General features: G+C 36.1%; 1 protein-coding gene across 9 annotated transcripts in view; it reads left to right on the top strand.

Annotated features, from left to right (window-relative positions):
• Nucleotides 1-17,404, top strand: part of zgc:172282 (leucine-rich repeat and fibronectin type III domain-containing protein 1-like protein) — a 148,650-nt gene extending 131,246 nt beyond the window's left edge. For 8 of the 9 annotated variants that reach the window (XR_014117801.1, XR_014117800.1, XR_014117799.1 and 5 more), the window contains 2 exons: nucleotides 151-505; nucleotides 13,751-17,404. The gene's annotated coding sequence lies outside the window, so the exon portion shown is untranslated. Of the gene's footprint in view, nucleotides 1-150 lie in introns of all 9 variants that reach the window. The other variant, XM_081699724.1, reaches the window with a different exon arrangement.
• Nucleotides 17,405-18,300: the final 896 nt, after the last annotated feature.

Raw genomic sequence — 18,300 nt, 5'->3', positions numbered from 1 at the left:
CAAGTGGTGTGATGGATGTAGTCACTCTCTCTTCACTTTGTGACTTTTATAGTTTAACTTGCTAAAAACAGAAACAGGTAGTTAATATTTTTTACATTAATATTTGATTTCAGCCTTCTTCTTGTCTTTTCCTTCTCTATCCTCCCCTAGACTTCTCTGGATCATCAGATATCAGGGAGAACTAAATGATGGAATAGTATGTCAAAAAACAAAACATTACATAAAAAGTATAAAAAATTAGAAAAAGATACATTCTTATAGGACATTCTTCATTAAGCCCACTCTTCACACTCCATCCCTGGAACTATTCAACGATCTCCACCAGGACATATTTGATTCACTCTAGCAACAAAAAGGAATCGGAGCATATGGTTGTTTTCCACTGGCTTTTGGAAACATAAAGGTTTTGAACTCCCCATGGGCAGGACTGTCTTGTATTGCTGCCAACTGTGGTATGCATCATTACCTGAATGGTCCAAGCCTGAGCACGGATGTTCATCAGAGGGTGAGTACCAGCTCGCTGTTTGAGGCAGGACATCATGTCCCTTTATAGCACTTTATTTGCAGTCAAAGATATACACAACTTAAAATGCCATTTTCTGAGCGCATCTCTCAACTGACAAGACACATGACTGACACCAGGCTTCAGTTTCTTGATTGCTCAAAGTCTAAGACTCTGCCAGACTTTCAGCTGGCATGAGAAATGTTAGAGTAGATGTGCTGTAGTCTTGTATCTCAGAACCAATACAAGAACAACATAAATAATTTAGCTTTGCTGCTTCAGTCATAAGTTTTTCCATAAATTATTTTCCCAAACCTTGTAATGTCCAAGGTGGGGAAAGATAAGGCATATCATCAGAGATGGAGAAGAGAGGATGAGCAAACCAGCATCAAAATAAATGAGTGTAATCACCTAAACACAAATGCACATAGTATATTAGAATGGAATAAAGAAAATAAATGATGTGTCCTTGTTATGGCACCAATAGGTGGTAAATAAGATGTGCTCATTTATTTGATGACGATAATAGAAAGAAAACAATGTGGAACAAACTGCACTGGATACTTGTCTATACACTTCATGCAATACTGATCTGGTATAAGGGCATGTGCTTACCAGGTATGTGTTCAACATCAATGAGCCTGAGTTCAAGAAGTAAACTGATGTAACAGTGAGCTTGTGGAGTGCTCACAGAACACTTTTTTTCACTTGGAAGACATCCAAGTTTGAAAGCAGGTGTGGTTACTGCCATCTTCCTTTGCTGCAAATGGTGTCAGAAGTGGGATGGTTTTGTGAGGCCATCTGTAGTCCATGGTCAAAGGAATTCCCCTTGCTGTGAGGGGATGTAAACCTGTGTTGAGGGGCTAGGTGGAACCCTGGATGAAGACTGAATGTGACAAGAAAACATAGAATGTCTGAAGCACAGCTGTGTGCTCTTCCAAAAAGAGAGCCGTAAACGTGCAGTCTGGATGCTGTAAATGTGCAGTCTGCTATGCCAGAGAGCTGGCTTTTCGGTCTTGTCCGCAGAGCACACGTTGTCACCCAGACAACCCGGGGTCGAAGTCAGACATGGTTACTGCCTTCTGCCTTCACTACCTAAACATTCGGTGCTTTGTCTAACTATTGATCATCAATACACTTTGCTCATCCCTGAAACTCTGAGGGATGAGAAGTGTTTAACTTTAGACAGAGTAAAATGAAGATGGATTGGGCATTCTTTGTTATGGTTCATTCTTTAAAATTGAGAATTCAAACCAAGCCAGTGCACAAGATTATTAGATGTTTACTTTTCTTTCCAGTGGGCTAAATGGGTACTATATTAAACTGGATATTGTGCTCACCCGTCACATGGGGCAGTCTTCATAAATTGTCTCAACTATTGCCTCAATTATGATAATATGTTTACAGCAACATCTGTACTGATTTAAATCACAGATACCACATACTAAAATGCACTTCTGATCTGTAGTATGTTATGGAGTTATAGTTTCATATTGCATCCTTGCATTTTAATTAATGGGTAACATTTGCCTCTGTTAAACAACCAGGGCCATGACTAGTTATGAGGACACCAACATCTGGACCACTACAGTTTCCTTTCTCCTATAATAATTGTATTCTAACAATTCTGGCAGAATGTAACCTACATTTTGTACTACACTGTGTACTCAGTCAGAGATGACAAATTATCTACTGATCTCAGAGCAGTTAGCTCAACTTATAATTGTATTGCATTTCTCTGTTATACTTAGTTTGTAAACTAGAACTATCCTATCAGCATACAGCATGTGAACTGAGCTGCTGTCAAACCTAGAAATATTAATATGAGATATGGGTTGATGCTGTTTTTACCAACATTTTATTAACACCTTGTTAAAGAATTATTCAAACTTATTACTTTGTGTGTGTATGTGTGTGTGCGCTCATGCGTGTGTGTGTGTGTGTGTGTGTGTGTGTGTGTGTGTGTCTGTGTGTGTGTCTGTGTGTGTGTGTATGTGTTTGTGAACTAACTATGTTACAAAAGATGTTGCTTACACATGAAGAGTGAAAGACACATAGAGAGTTATTCTCAATTACCCAGGTTACAATTGGTATAAAATACAAAATGACATAATATATAAAATCAGATGTTTTGGCATTGTGTTTTTTAAAAACATGTCAAATCACTGCACATGTGTTTGTGACAGTGCAGCTCCTATTAAAGCTTTAACTGTTTCCTAAATATACCTTGAATGTAGCCAACAGAAGAAGATTGTTCTTTAAGAGGCAGGGAACTAGTGATTGTTCAATAGGCCAACTGGGCTCTATGTCCCTATGGGGGCACCATCTACAACCCCCCAGGAAAGTATTATTTATTAGTCTGCAAAAAAACACCAACAAACAAACAAAAAATGCTTATTATTTAGTTTGTGTATTTCAGCATTTTCTGCCAAAATAATTTAGAAAATATAGAAATAATATGATAAACAAATTAAAACATGTTTTTAATTAAAGTTAAATAAATCACTAAATAACAAAGTGAAAAGCTGTTTGTGAAAAAGTAATGAAGTGTAAACAAAAATAGATAGTGCACACAGTTTCTGTTCAGTTTTTGAAAAGGAGTAAAAAGGTTTTGAAGAACTGAACAAATCGAATATTATGGTAAAAACAAAGGACCAAAGAAAGATTGAAAGCATTAAAGTAATTAGGAGGTGGTGTACCAGGCCTGCACATATTCTGCAGTGTGATTCATTACTTTAAGTCAGGACTTTATAATCTAGATCACATTTGTACAACGTGAACCTCACTAAAGGTTTGATGGTTAAGGTTCGGAGTGTGCCCATTGTCTGTTTTTGATGCTCAGGACTTGCACGAGTGCCAGCTGACAACTACATTTATTATCTGTGACATCAAATACTGCAGACAGGCATTTTGGGGAAAAAAAAAACAAAACCTACAAACATTTTTTCAGATCTCTGAAACTACATTCCGTAACTCTTAGTTGTATATACATGTGTTGTAACAGCCCAATATGAAGGCAATGATGTATTTGCCATTGTCATCCATCTTACTTTACTAAGTAGGTTGTTTTGACTCGTTAAACTTCATTTCTTTGGCAATTAAAAGATCATTATGTTCCTAATCAACACTCCATTCTGATGACAGGGATACGCCTGCTAAACACATTTTCCTGCTGCAGTAAATACTGCAGTTTGCTCATATTTAATAACTTGTTTGACATTTAATCACATCATACATTTAGCTCTTATATAAAGGAAAGAATAAGTAGATTATTTTGGTGCATCTATGTGATTCCTTTTTTTTATGTTTAGCTAGAACACAAAGTCAGAGTACTAGGAACTGCTATAAAAGCACTAGATTTTTCTATACTCTTTTCTATCTACCTAGATTTTGTTATTTTAGACTATTATTTTAGTTGGTCTTTTCAAGCAGCAAAATGGTAGATTGTACTGATTTCTTTTGAAATGAATAAGTAATTGATATGTTTAAGTTTATATCCAACTGAAATGGCAAACAAAACTATTTGTAGACTAAATTGTTGGGCACCCACTCCATATAGGAACTTCCTCATATAGGAGATCACTGTGACTGTCAGGGTTCACCAGGGTTAGGAAGCAGCAACAGTAAACCGATGAAAGGATCTTCCCTCATGCAGTTATCTTCCTTAAAGAGCCATGCACAGTGATACATAGAGGCAGTGTTCACAATGCAGTGTCTAAATTGTTAACTTTTATTTTTGCATTTTCAACAGCTAATTAAAATACAGTTGATTGAAATGAATGATGATTTGATTAAAGTAATTGACAGGATTAACTGATATGCTAATGATAATTAACTTGTAATTGTTAAATTGTAATTGGCATAATTATAGTGGAGTGAGCAACACAGATACAACATGTATTATGGCCAAACTAGATTCACAATGCCAATTTATGCCTATCTACAAGTTTCGATTCATAAAGTTAGTGTTAACTTTAACCCTAGCCTTAACCATAACTCTAGCCTTAATCCTAACCCTAACCCTAGCCTTAACCCTAAGACTAACCTTAACCCTGATCCTAAATTTAGTTAACCCTAGCCCTAACACTAACCTTAACCCTAACCCTAAACATAACCCTAGTTAACCCTAGTCCTAACCCTAACCAAACCTTATCCAAACCCTAACCTTAGCCTTAACCCTAATCCTAAATTTAGTTACCCTAGCCCTAACACTAACCTTAACCCTAACCCTAACCCTAGCCTTAAACCTAACCATAAGCCTGGGTCTAGCTTCCTTGGTTTTGGCTGCAAACAAATAATAAATAAATAAATAAATTCCAGTGTTAGTACTGAGCTTTGTGCATAGTTGGGGAATGGCTCTGGGTCTCAGATATTACAACTTTAGCAGTTTTTCTTGAAAGCTATTTTTTTGGACCAGTTATTGCTTTTTGTCTCTTTTCAACTTGTTCAGGATTTTCTAATTACTAATTGTGAGTGAATTAATCACATACATTTGCTAATTACTAATTGTGTAGGAATTAATCACAAACCTTTGTGTGAATGAATCACATACACCTGTGTGTGAATTAATCACAAATATTTGCTAATTACTAATTGTTTGTGAATTAATCACATAAATGTGCTAATTACTAATTGTGTGTGAATTAATCACAAATATTGGCTAATGACTAATTGTGTGTGAATTAATCTCATACATTTGTGTCTGAATTAATCACATACATTTGCTAATTACTGATTGTGTGTGAATTAATCACATACATTTGCTAATTACTGATTGTGTGTGAATTAATCACATACATTTGTTTGTGAATTAATCACATACATTTGCTAATTACTGATTGTGTGAATTAATCATAAACATTTGCTAATTACCAATTGTGTGTGAATTAATCATACATTTGTGTGTAAATTAATCACAAACATTTGCTAATTACCAATTGTGTGTGAATTAATCACATACATTTGTGTGTGAATTAATCACACACATTTGCTAATTACTCATTGTGTGTGAATTAACTACAAGTATTTGCTAATTACTAATTATGTGTGAAATAATTACAAATGTTTGCGAATTACTATGTGTGAATTAAATCACAAACATTTGCTAATTACCAATTGTGTGTGAATTAATCATACATTTGTGTGTAAATTAATCACAAACATTTGCTAATTACCAATTGTGTGTGAATTAATCACATACATTTGTGTGTGAATTAATCACACACATTTGCTAATTACTCATTGTGTGTGAATTAACTACAAGTATTTGCTAATTACTAATTGTGTGTGAAATAATTACAAATGTTTGCGAATTACTGTGTGAATTAAATCACAAACATTTGCTAATAACCAATTGTGTATGAATTAATCATACATTTGTGTGTGAATTAATCACACACATTTGCTAATTACTCATTGTGTGTGAATTAACCACAAATATTTGCTAATTACTAATTGTGTGTGAAATAATCACAAACGTTTGCGAATTACTAATTTGTGTGAATTAATCACAAACATTTGCTAATTACTAATTGTGTGTGAATTAATCACATACATTTGCTAATTACTAATTGTGTAGGAATTAATCACATACATTTGTGTGAATTAATCATGTACATTCATGTGTGAATTAATCACATATTTTTGCCAGGCTATAGTCTCCTTCACCCTCCCCTTGTGGTGGCTGCAGGCCTGTAACTTTAGTAACTTCTTTAGAAATGAAACCAGAACATAAAACCATAAATTGTATGTAGAATGTGTTTAAAAATAATTGCAAGGATGTGTTGGAAATTTATATTTAAATTATTTAATGAGGAGACTCCTCTTCCACCGGAATGTTACAGTCATACAAGCAATAAAGAGCCACAGCAAGAAAAATGTTTTTTTTTTCTCATGAAATGTTAGTTTCCAAAAAACAATAATGAAATGTTATTGTGTTACTGCAGAGGACAATGAGGAAAATCACAACACTGCTGGTCTGCTGCATTATTTTTGTGTAGCTTATTGTGACCAGCATAGTGATCGGCCGTGATGTGTGATGCATTATATACAATTAAAAAAAAAACAAAGATGTGACTAATTTTACATTCAGTTGGCAGCTAAATCGGAGCTTCAGTGGTGCCGTGGCTGCCACACAGAAGCCTTCACAAAGCATCATTTGTAATAAATAAATAATAAATATGTAATACACAATTTCTGGTATTTGCATTTCTACTTTAATTATTTTAATTTCTACTTTTGCTTGCTACAATAACAAACAACTGTAAACATGCTTCTTAAAAAGATTCCACTTGGTCTAAAAAGCTCTGCTTAGGCTAAACATTTCCATGGAATCATACAGCACGTTTTGAAGGGTCAGTCAGAATACTTCTGATATGTGAAACATGTCCAGGTCAGAATACATCTGATATGTGAACACGTACAGGTCAGAATATGTCCGATATGTGAAACACGCCCAGCTAATTGTTATCGCAATAAACAGATTTTTGGTTGAACAACTAAATTATATGAATAAAACCATTAAAGATCATATACCCTCATAGTTGTAGCTTTTTACAAAGTTGCAACAATTTCATTGCATAATGGCTCAGATATTTTACAGATATTTTTGGGTGGGGTTAGTGTAGCTTTATGCAGTTTCTGTACCTGTATCTAGGCCTTTTCAATTACACCCATATACTGAAAATGCAACCCCCCACTTAATCACATGTTACAAAATCACATTAGCTAATATTTTAATCATTAAGGGTTATTTATGGTCCAGAGTAGACTTTCTTTAACCCATTAGCTGCCAAAGAGTCCCTGACTGCTTGTCTTTTAAAGTACAGAGCCAATAGAGAGCCAAAAGAGTCAACAATAGTGAAAATTAATCTCATGTCAACATTTAACAAAACCATGTATTAATATCACATTGTTAATATCACAATTTTGATGTAACAAACTGCATTTTGATGTTTAACTCTCTTTTTGCTTATTTTCTCAAATTCACTGATACCCTTATGTTTTATATCAAAATGTTCAGACCACCTCAGCTCTCTTCCTAATGAGGTACCATTTGACCTAGAGCACTGCATAAAGAAATAATGTGGCCATAACGCTGAAAATCTGAGGTCCAGTTTTAGAAATGTATCATATTTCATGTGAAAACACCTTTACTCATTTGAACCAAATGTTTTGGTGTTTGAAATGTAAGACATATGTAACACACACACACACACACACACACACACACACACACACACACATGATAATAATATGCTATATATAACTGCTGAAAAATAGTTTTTTAAAGAAGGGCATTTTTGGTTTATCAGAAAATAAAAATAATATTCTTTCAAACATTATTTTATAGTGCATTTTGTGTGGCAAAACACATTTATCACAAGTATTCAAATTTAAATGGAAGTTGGACACTGAAATGCCTTGTGTAATTTCACAGAAATCTAAATACATCTGTATATGGAACATTTCTATAGTACATCTGTAAAAATGCACAATCAATCATAAACATGAAAAAAAAGCCAAGTATATAACAGATGTGACCTGCAGACAAACATGTACTTTTATTTCAAGGAACCCTTGAAGGAAAGAACAAGTAAGAACTGTGGCATCTGTATGGTCACCAGTCAGTCATAGAAGAAAAAATTTGGACATTAGGACTTTTGTGTAGATATGTTAAAATAAACAATAAATAGGACCATGGGTTTTTGTACAGATTTATAATGAGCAAATACACTGCCTGGCCAAAAAAAAAGGTCACACACTCTAATATTTCATTGAACTGCCTTTAGCTTTTATTACAGCATGCATTTGCTGTGGCATAATTTACACAAGCTTCTGCGATGTCACATTTATTTCTTTCCAGAGTTGCATTAATTTTTCCTCAAGATCTTGTATCGATGATGGGAGATTTCGACCACTGCGCAGTCTTCTCCAGCACATCCCAGAGAATCTCAATGGGGTTCAGGTCTGGACTCTGTGGTGGCCAATCCATGTGTGAAAATGATGTCTCATGCTCCCTGAACCACTCTTTCTCAATTTGAGCCCGATGAATCCTGGTTTTGTCATCTTGGAATATGCCTGTGCCATCAGGGAAGAAAAAATCCATTGATGGAATAACCTGGTCATTCAGTATATTCAGGTCAGCTGACCTCATTCTTTGGGCACATAATGTTGCTGAACCTAGACCTGACCAACTGCAGCAACCCCAGATCATAGCACAGCCCCCACAGGTTGTGCGGTAGGCATTAGGCGTGATGGCATCCATCACTCTGGAACAGGGTCAATCTGGACTCATCAGACCAAATTACCTTCTTCCATTGCTCCAGAGTCCAATATTTATGCTCCCTAGCAAATTTAAGCCGTTTTTGTCAGTTAGCCTCACTGACAAGTGGTTTTCTTAAGGCTACACAACTGTTTAGTCCAAATCCCTTGGGTTCCCATTGTGCGTGTGGAAATACTCTTACTTTCACTATTAAACATATCCCTGAGTTCTACTGTTGTTCTTCTACAGTTTGATTTCACCACATGTTTAAGTGATTGCTGATCACGATCATTCAAGATTTTTTCCAACCACGTTCCTTCCTCGAAGATGTTGTTTCCCCACTGTTCTTAACTTGAATTTGAGCAGTCTCCTTAGATGTTTTCTCGGCTTCATGCCAATAATTTGACCCTTCTGAAACAGATTAACATCTTTTCCATGACCACAGGATGTGTCTTTCGACATGGTTGTTTAACAAATGAAAAGCTACTCATTAAATCCATGTGGTAACCTTTTTTTGGCCAGGCAGTGTTTCTATTGGGAAAATAAATATTATCCTCCAGTCTACACCCAGTCAATTGCCCACACAACAGTAGTGCCTATCTCCCAACCACACCTCCAACCTGTCAATCACTAGCCCCTCTACCAATTACCACACACATTCATTTCCATGTTCCCAATCACCCACTTCTAATCATCACTCACATCTGCACCTTGTTACACTCCTTAAAGCCACAGGTGACTTGCTTTCCTCTGAGGAACATCTAGTGAGGACTCAAGGACTACTTTGTCTTCCTTTTGCATTTTTTGTTTGTTCCATTTTGTCCTCAATTTGCTTATCTTTTGTCTTCTTGTTAAGTCCTTTATTTTAAAAAACATTTACTCACTCATGCCTTGCTCCTTTGCTCAAAATGTCACAATAAACTATTTATGAAAACTCATGAGCCTACAGAAATTAAAATCTTGAGCAAAATGTATTATTAACTCCACCCTGTGAAGGTGACATGGGCAAGGGAAAGCAACCTAGAGGAAACACACCTATCTAATATAATATAGATGTATGTATTTATATGTATACATGCACAAAATATTCAGACGTTTTTTAAAAACAGGTCATTCATTAAAAATGCCACTGAAAACCTGGCACACCTGTTGACATCTGAGCAGGCTACAGCTTCAGAGCAGGCCATTATCAAGAAAAGACTAGTAGTGTATTGGTGCAGCTACACAGTAGAAGTATCTCATAAATTTACAACTCAGTGTAGGGTTCCACTTTTAGACTTGAACCCAACTAGTTGTATGTATTCATATCAGGTGCCATTTTAACTGTACATTGTTGTTATGAGGATGTAGTCCAGCTCTGCAGTGTTGAGTGTGTCAGGAACACCACTGGGGTTTTATCAACCAAGTATCTTATGTGTTTCAGGAATGTTCCACCAGCTGAACACATCCAGTCACCATATTTTCAGGTGGTCAATAATATTTTATTAATGAAAGGCTGACAACAATTCTTGAGAACAGCAAAATTACATGAGGCACAAGCCTTAGTCCATGCATTGACAGTCACACCTGGACTCGAATGATGTATGGCTTTCAGCAGCCTTTCAGAATCACATATATGTGAGGAAAAAATAAAATAAAAAAATGAATAAAAGCAAGAAGTGCCAGGTGCATCGGGCTGAGCAGTGAAAACACCGAGCACTGGGAGTCTGACAAAGCATCTTCTGGTTAATTATGGCTCCTGCTGTTTAATGCTGGCAGGACCAGGAGACTTGGGGAATAGATGATTAGGAACTGCAGAATGTGTGTGTGTGTGTGTGTGTGTGTGTGTGTGTAATAAAGAGTTAACAACACTTGCCTACAGAGAACCTTTAAAGATTTTCATCATTTACACTAATAATACATAATGAATGAAAAGAGGTGATGAATCCAAGGTTCTCACCTTGTTCTTTGGGAGAGTAGTGGGGTGGACCAGCAGCAGAAGGTCATTTGCATGTTAGACTGCTGTGTTATTAAAGAGGTTAGGAGAGTCATGCTGGATTATCTCCCAGCGATTGCCCCAGGCTTCCAGCAGATTTGTGAGCACCAACTCCTGCTTGATATCTAATGGTCAGACAGAAAGTAATTGTATAATCAATAGCTGCTGATGAGGAACAAGGTGTAGTTCTATGAATCATAATGAAAGCTGAAGACACAGCCAGGCTGTGTAACAGGACTCTCAAAGACTGCACATCTCATAGACTGACTCCAGCATAGCAAGTCAAATTAACTTTAAAATTGACCTTTGATTTACAGAATGCATTTAAATATATTAAGAATTAAATAATTTTTAATTACTTAACAACATAAAAATTTGCTGATGTGTTTTCATAGAAGCAGTTGGTATAATTTGCTAATTTGTTCATAAACTTGGATTTGGTATTTATGCCTGTGTTTAATTGTTTAATCAGTGTAAATAATAAAATAATAATAAAATAAGTAAACAAATAAAGTAAAATAATAATATAGAGAGCAAAATCCTGCATAGGCTTAATCTCCAACTGATATTTGATATCAACCATAGAAAAATTCCATTCACATAAATAATAATAATTTTTAAAAATGTGTATGTTTTATAATATGTAGGAAAGTCTGGAGCTGTCCAGTACTTAAATTATTCCAAGCAATTCCACTCTTATTAAAATAATATTTAAAGAAGAAAAATGTGTCGCTTTAGTGTAACAGATACTGGTATACATAAGAAGGCAAAAAAACCCCAAAAAAACAAAACACATTTATAACCTGGTTTGGGAATCTGTTACAACTACAACCAAAAACTTGCATAAATGCATAAAAATGGATAAAAAGATACTCCAAGTTGCCATGAAGCACACATTAAATGTGAGCTAGAGTTTGAACAGCATGTGATGTTTTTAAATACCATGCTAGAATTAGTATGTGATGTTTTTGTGATTATATGCCAATCACAAAAACATCACATACTTTTGTACAGTATGTGATGTTTTTGTGATTATAGGCCACACTGTGGCATGGTAAAGTTGATAGCTATGCAAGTCTGTATAATTCTGAAACATTCTGAGTACATGTGGTGCAAGGCAAGACAACATGTGACATATTTTCAGCTGTAGAATGCAGAGAATTCCTTTAGGTCTGCAGCACGTCGTCTTAGACTGCCTCCGAAATGCACTGCTGTGACGTGCATGCCTTGTTTATGTAGTACATGAGGATAAGTGCCTCTGCTAGCAAGCTTCAACACTTGAACTAGGCAGTTATTTTTAAGGTTTCATTATCCCTCAACAGACAGACAGCCGTTTTCCTGGAGGGATTATTGTTTGGGTGCATCGTTGTATATTGTTAATATAAAGTCAATGTATAGTCAGTATTAATCTTTAAAATGGATGAAGGTGCACTTGCTATCTGAGTAATATTCTCATTGGGTTGAGCTAGTGAAGTCACTGAAGACACTGAAGCTCTAATGATAATATCCACTGTTTTCCAGTTGGCATTTGTCTATGTACTGCCTACACTAGACTGAGGGTATATATCATTACACATGAATGGAGAGGTCCTGTCAGAGCAAACAGCTAAACAGCTTCTCCTTATACAGTGAAAGGAAAGCAATTATATGAGTTCTGTTTGCATTCAATTTGATAAGTTATCAAGATGCATCAGCTCAGAGTGACAATGACCCTTCTCTTTCTTTGGCAGATTATATTCCTTTGACCAAATAATTAACATTAGTAGTTCAAAGAAAGGACTTGTGTGCCAAAACTAGCTGACTACTAACATGCCAAGTGTCAGGATTGTTAGATGAAAACAATTTTAGTTTTTCTTAGGTCTTTAGAATATATGACTGAACCTAGACAGAACTTTGTTTACTGAATATGTTGTTTTCTGTATGGTCATAGACATCTTGAGAAGTTTTTGTTTTTCAATTGCTTGTCTCATTTCACGTTTTATGTTAGAAATATAATATTATGCAAGAACTGTACAGAGTTTCTTGGGAACGATAAATTAACCTTAAGGGTAATTTCTGCATGAAATATTTATGTGGTGGGACCAGTGATGTCTTTGCCATCTGTCCTTGTGCAGGGATGTTAAATTCCAGAAGTCGAAGCCTTTAGCATGATAATGTGAAGTATTTAAGCATTTAAATAAATTTTTTCAAATTTGCCAGCTTGTTGATCTTAGTATGGATATTTAGAGATTTGTTATAGCTTTTGGTGCTTTCTGACAACAAGGCAATTTTAGTGTACATTTAAATGAAAAAAAAAGGAGTTAGGAAGACAGTACAACAGAACAATTAGTCCTCTTTAGTTACTGTTGCTATCACAGATAAACAATGCCCAAGAAAAAGTTAAATTAGTAAACAAACAACATGAAATTAATTAGTAAACAAAAAACATGACTTAGAAATTACTTAGAAATAAATTGTAGCCATACACTACATTATTTCTAATTGACTGTTTCTTTAAAACATTGACTTTAAAACTTTCTTTAACTTTAAAACTTTATTTAATGGTTACAGGCAGCCCCAGTGCCTCATTTGCATCAGTAATGAAGAGTACATTTGGAGCTTCTGGATGGTCTATATATTACAGAGGCAGAGAAGTTGTTCACAAATGTTTGTGCTACTTAATAGAATATAGTTTATTATGTGCCCTTGAAGTTACATTTTATTGTATTGTAATTATTTAGCCTGTGTGTGGAGGTTTTCATCTACATGTATAAGATGTATTTACAGATCCACATTAACTATGTAGAGCCCTATTTTTTATGTCTGAATCTCTACAATATCAGCACCGCTGATGGAAGGCAGAGTAGAATTTTTCCTTGGGGACCAAGTATTGAGTGTCAATGATGTAGACCAGAGTGAAATGCATTACCCTTACAATGGGACAATAAAGAGTGAGAAAATCTATATATTGTCTAAATTTTTCATCCCTGTCACAATCCACAGTGTGATTCTCTCTGTGTTTTTTCTTTAGGTAGTCACATTGTCCCAAAAGTCAGTCAGAATTTCTCCATCTGAAGGTGAGAACTGAAACAGGATTCAAAACTCCAAACAAATGAACAAACAAACAAACAAACAAACAAACAAACAAACATGGTGACTGGTCTAATGGGGAGCACCTGTATACATTTTTTCTTTCTTCCTTTATTGATTGTTTTGTTGTTTTTATTTGTCAATTTATTTTGTAATTGTACATAATCAATTTCAAATCTTATAGTTTTATACATGTAATTTTTATGGTGTGTAATTTTTTAATAAATTAAAAGAGTGGATTAATAGATGTTTTTGTCCTTTACTAGTTCAGAGGTTACAGCTGTCACGTATGTTTAATCTGTATACCTTCACCATCAAACATTCCAGGACAAAGATGCTTTCGTGGTGTTTTGGTGATTATATTTATCTAGCTCCTTGATGCAGTTTTGCTTATCATCCTTAACCTTACACTACAAATACAGGACAAACCAACCTCAGAATCATCTGTCAAAGTACTGGCACATTGCCATTTAATACTTTGTGCACCCTTCTTTTACCTATATTACAGCATCAAGTCCTCTCTTAAAACACATTAAAAGTTCCATGATATCATGAGAACATGTTTCATTATAAAATCTCTTAAAAGCATCCAGTTTCCTTTGTCCGTTTCAGTGTCCTTGAGCTACCTGAGTTTAAATGATCCAGGGAGTCTGGTCTGTGGTCACTTACCCATTTGTGTGAATTTAGAGGTCTGCTTTGGATCCTCCTTTAGTGTCCTGCTGGAAGATTTAACTATCACCAAGTATTTTGCTCCTGGCAGAGAATCTAGATTTTGATCTAAAATTACCTGGTATTTGATGGAGTCCACAATGCCATGCATTCTAACAAGGGTCATTAATGACATAAAACCAGACTTTACAGTGGCTTTTTTTCTGACCTTTTTTTAGGTGCTTGTGTTTGTGGTTTGACAACAACAGAGGCTTAATTTTGGCAAGCCACCCAAATAATTAATTGGCATGGAGATGGCCATTGTAGTTTTTAATTGTAGTTAATGACCAATGTCCAGTTGTGGTCCTAGAAGGGTTAGTCCTAACCCTATGCCTAGGAGGGTTAACTCCTAACCCTAACGCTAACCCTAGGAAGGTTAGCCCTAACCCTAGGAGCGCATGTTGTTTTATGAGCCATTCTGCTCACTGTGTGGTGCAAGCAACTGTAGTTTCTTCCATGGCCTGATTTTATGTCATGGGAAACACTCCTGGCAGACAGCAGGTTTATGTGTTTGAAACTGCTGATATGGTTCCAGTATTGACTAAATGAAGCATTCATTTACAAAAGGCCAGAATGGCACAAGCTCCCACATTACCAAAAAAACAACAAATGTGCACTGAACCAAAAGAAACGATGCATTACTAATTGCATTTGCCAGTACAAATGATCATTCAATTTAGCACAATTTGCTACAATAAATGTTTCATATTTAGGTACAGAGCCTCATCATATGGAATGCTAGTGCAGCCTGTGTGATTTTATAATGGGTGAGTTCTCCTGTAGCTCACCTTTCAGTGCAGCAACACCAAGGTCATGGGTTTGAAACCCAACTAGCGCCAACAGAGGCATACTAATAAATATGCGCACGGAGCATTGTACTGAATCTGCTCTAGACAAGAGTGTTTAGTGAATTGTAAAAATGTGCTATGAGAATTAAACTACATAGCAGTGGGGTGGTGCACAGGAAAATGTAAACTTTTTATTGAAATATGAAAATGTCCCTTGCATTGTCCAAAAAATAAGCAATTCTATTGCTGAGAGATAGTTGTGAAGGGATTCCCACAAGAGACCCAACATCAACAAAAGTCCCAGTTAAGTTCAAATGGAGTTGTGTGTATTATAGCAGCATGTTGATTATGCATGTACATGTAAAACCCAATATGCATCTGAGCCGCCCTTGTTCTCATCTCCTGTTGAGAGTGGGTAACTGCTCCTAGCCCAAGTAGTTAACTAGTTATCCTAATTACAGGCTTATGTTGGAAAACAGAATATTTCATGGAAGAGGTTATTTTAGTGATTCTAAGTTTAGAGTAGTAAAATTTATGAAGTACAAATGGTATCTATTTTATAGTTCAGTGGGGCCTGTAAAAGTTTGCATGTTCAGATGATATATACTATTGCCTATTATTTTAGATATTGATTAGGCCCACAGACAGCTAGGACCACTCTCTCTAATTACTTAATGAATATCAGTGGATTCCCAGTAACATTTTCTTCACTTGTTTCTTGGACTGATTATGGATCCCAGTCCGTTGTTTGAAGCTCATGTAAATAATATTTCTAGGCCCGCCTTTCTCCACCTCAGGAACATTGCAAAGATTAAGAACATACTTTCTTCACCTGATTCAGTAAAGCTAGTCCATGTATTTATTACTTCAATACTGGACTACTGTAAATGCCTTACTAGCTGGCTATACCATTAATTGCCCAAACAAGCTCCAGCTACATTACATTGGCTCCCAGTAAAATTTCATATTGATTTTAAAATACTTCTAGTGACCTACAAAGCATTGAATGATCATGCCCTACAGTATCTTAGTGAACTCCTAGTGCAAGACAACCAACATGTCTGCTTAAATAAAAAAGTGCAGGCTCTTTACTAGTACCAAGAATAAGAAAATCTACCGCAGGAGGCAGGGCCTTGGGATATCCTTCCTGTAAATGTCCGAGACTCAGATGCAGTCTCAATATTTAAGGCTAGGTTGAAAACCTGTAGAGTCTGTACATTCAGGCATTTTATTAACTTCTTCCCATCTTAGGTAAAGGTGTAGATCTGGGGGTCCATGGGCATTGAGAGTTATGGTAAACTGAAATGTTATGATGCTGTCACTATACTCTCTGGTGTACTCATGCCTGTCGTTCCTTCTGGCTCTATCCTTTTAGCTATACTTCCATAACTAGATCTGCTGGAGTCCAACTTTGCACATTATACTTCCCTAATTTACACACCTTTTGACTTGGACATGCCTAGTAATCTATTCTCTCTTTCTGCCGAGATACACCTACCCCTGATGTCATGATGTTACTGAGCCTCAACCCGTCTCAGCTGCCAGGGCTATTCCCACCACTCCCTGATGTCCCCTGCTGTAGCTGACCACACCTCCACCCCAGCCAACTACTTCTCCATTGCCCTTGACAGATGTTTTCATGGAAGATGAGACACACGCACACCATCGAAACCAGACTAGGACCATTATAGACATTCATTGCTTTTTTTATTGTTATTTTTTTCTCTTTCACTACTTATTCTACTCTTTGTTGTTTATATTGTTTGTTGGTGAGAGGAGGATGCCCCCCCCCCCCCCCTTAAAGCTTGTTTCCTTTCAAGGTTTCTTCCTCGTGCTCTAGGGAGTTTTTCCTTATCACTGTCACCCTTGGCTTGCTCACTGGGGGCTTGGACATTTGTAAAGCTGCTTTGTGACAAGGGCTGTTGTAAATGAATATAAATAAATTTGACTTTGAATTTGATATACACATTTAAGATATATTTTATATATATATATATATATATATATATAGTACAGTTTAATTTACTTTATAAGCTATTATACTACATTTATTTTTCAAGATTTTACATTCTGTTTCACAATACTTATTTTTCCTGAGATTGTCCAATATTATTTCGATTATATATAAATAAAATAAATACTAATTAATATTTGCTAAAATTGTCTTTATTCATGTACAGTTGTAAGTATTGTACAGAGATCACTGAGGCTAAATTAATTTCATTGTGTTACTTCTGTTATTCAGTGCTGGCTCAACATGCTAATGACATGAACATAACCAATACCTGGATGATGACATGTGACCAGTATGGTGTAGACATGGGGTTGCTTTTAGAGTGTGCTGTATGTGCAACTGAATCAGTGCTCCAGTCAAATGAAGGAGATTTTTGATTGTTTAAGTCTGGCCATAGTTGCTTTAGTTTGGGTCTGGCAGAGTACAGAACAAATGGCTAAATAATCATACACCATAATTAGATCACAGAGATCCCACTTTTAACTGCTTAGTGTGGATGTGGGAATTCAGCCAGCATCAGTTAGAGAGGGAGAAAGGAGGAGAAAGGAGAAGAAAGGAGACATTTGCGAGTCTGCTTTCTCAGTTATGTGTCACCCGTGTTATCACTATTGCTTAACACACACACACACACACACACACACACACACACACACACACACACACACACACACACCACTTTTCTGTGACTGGCAGCAGGAAAACTACGAACACACTAGAATAACGGGTGATTTTTCCTTCCTTATTTTAATTTTCTGTCTTTCGAGGCTCTCCCTGCTGAGAGCACAGGTAGGGTCTCAGACACAGCGAAACAGCCATCAAAGCTGCATGGCCAAGTGTGAAGTGGGAACAGTGGCTTGGCAGTAGTACAGTGGGTGCCGGCAAGCCGGTGGAGGGGCTTTGATCTGTTTGGGTCTGACTGAAGCTATTCTGGGAAGCACAGCTACTGGAAAGAGGAACACTGGTAGCGGTTATCACAAAACC

This window comes from Electrophorus electricus, chromosome 17 (genome assembly GCF_041902795.1).
Source record: "Electrophorus electricus isolate QZ-2024a chromosome 17, ASM4190279v1, whole genome shotgun sequence".
NCBI classification, from domain to species: Eukaryota; Metazoa; Chordata; class Actinopteri; order Gymnotiformes; family Gymnotidae; genus Electrophorus; species Electrophorus electricus.
This window is presented reverse-complemented; position numbering and strand designations above follow the sequence as displayed.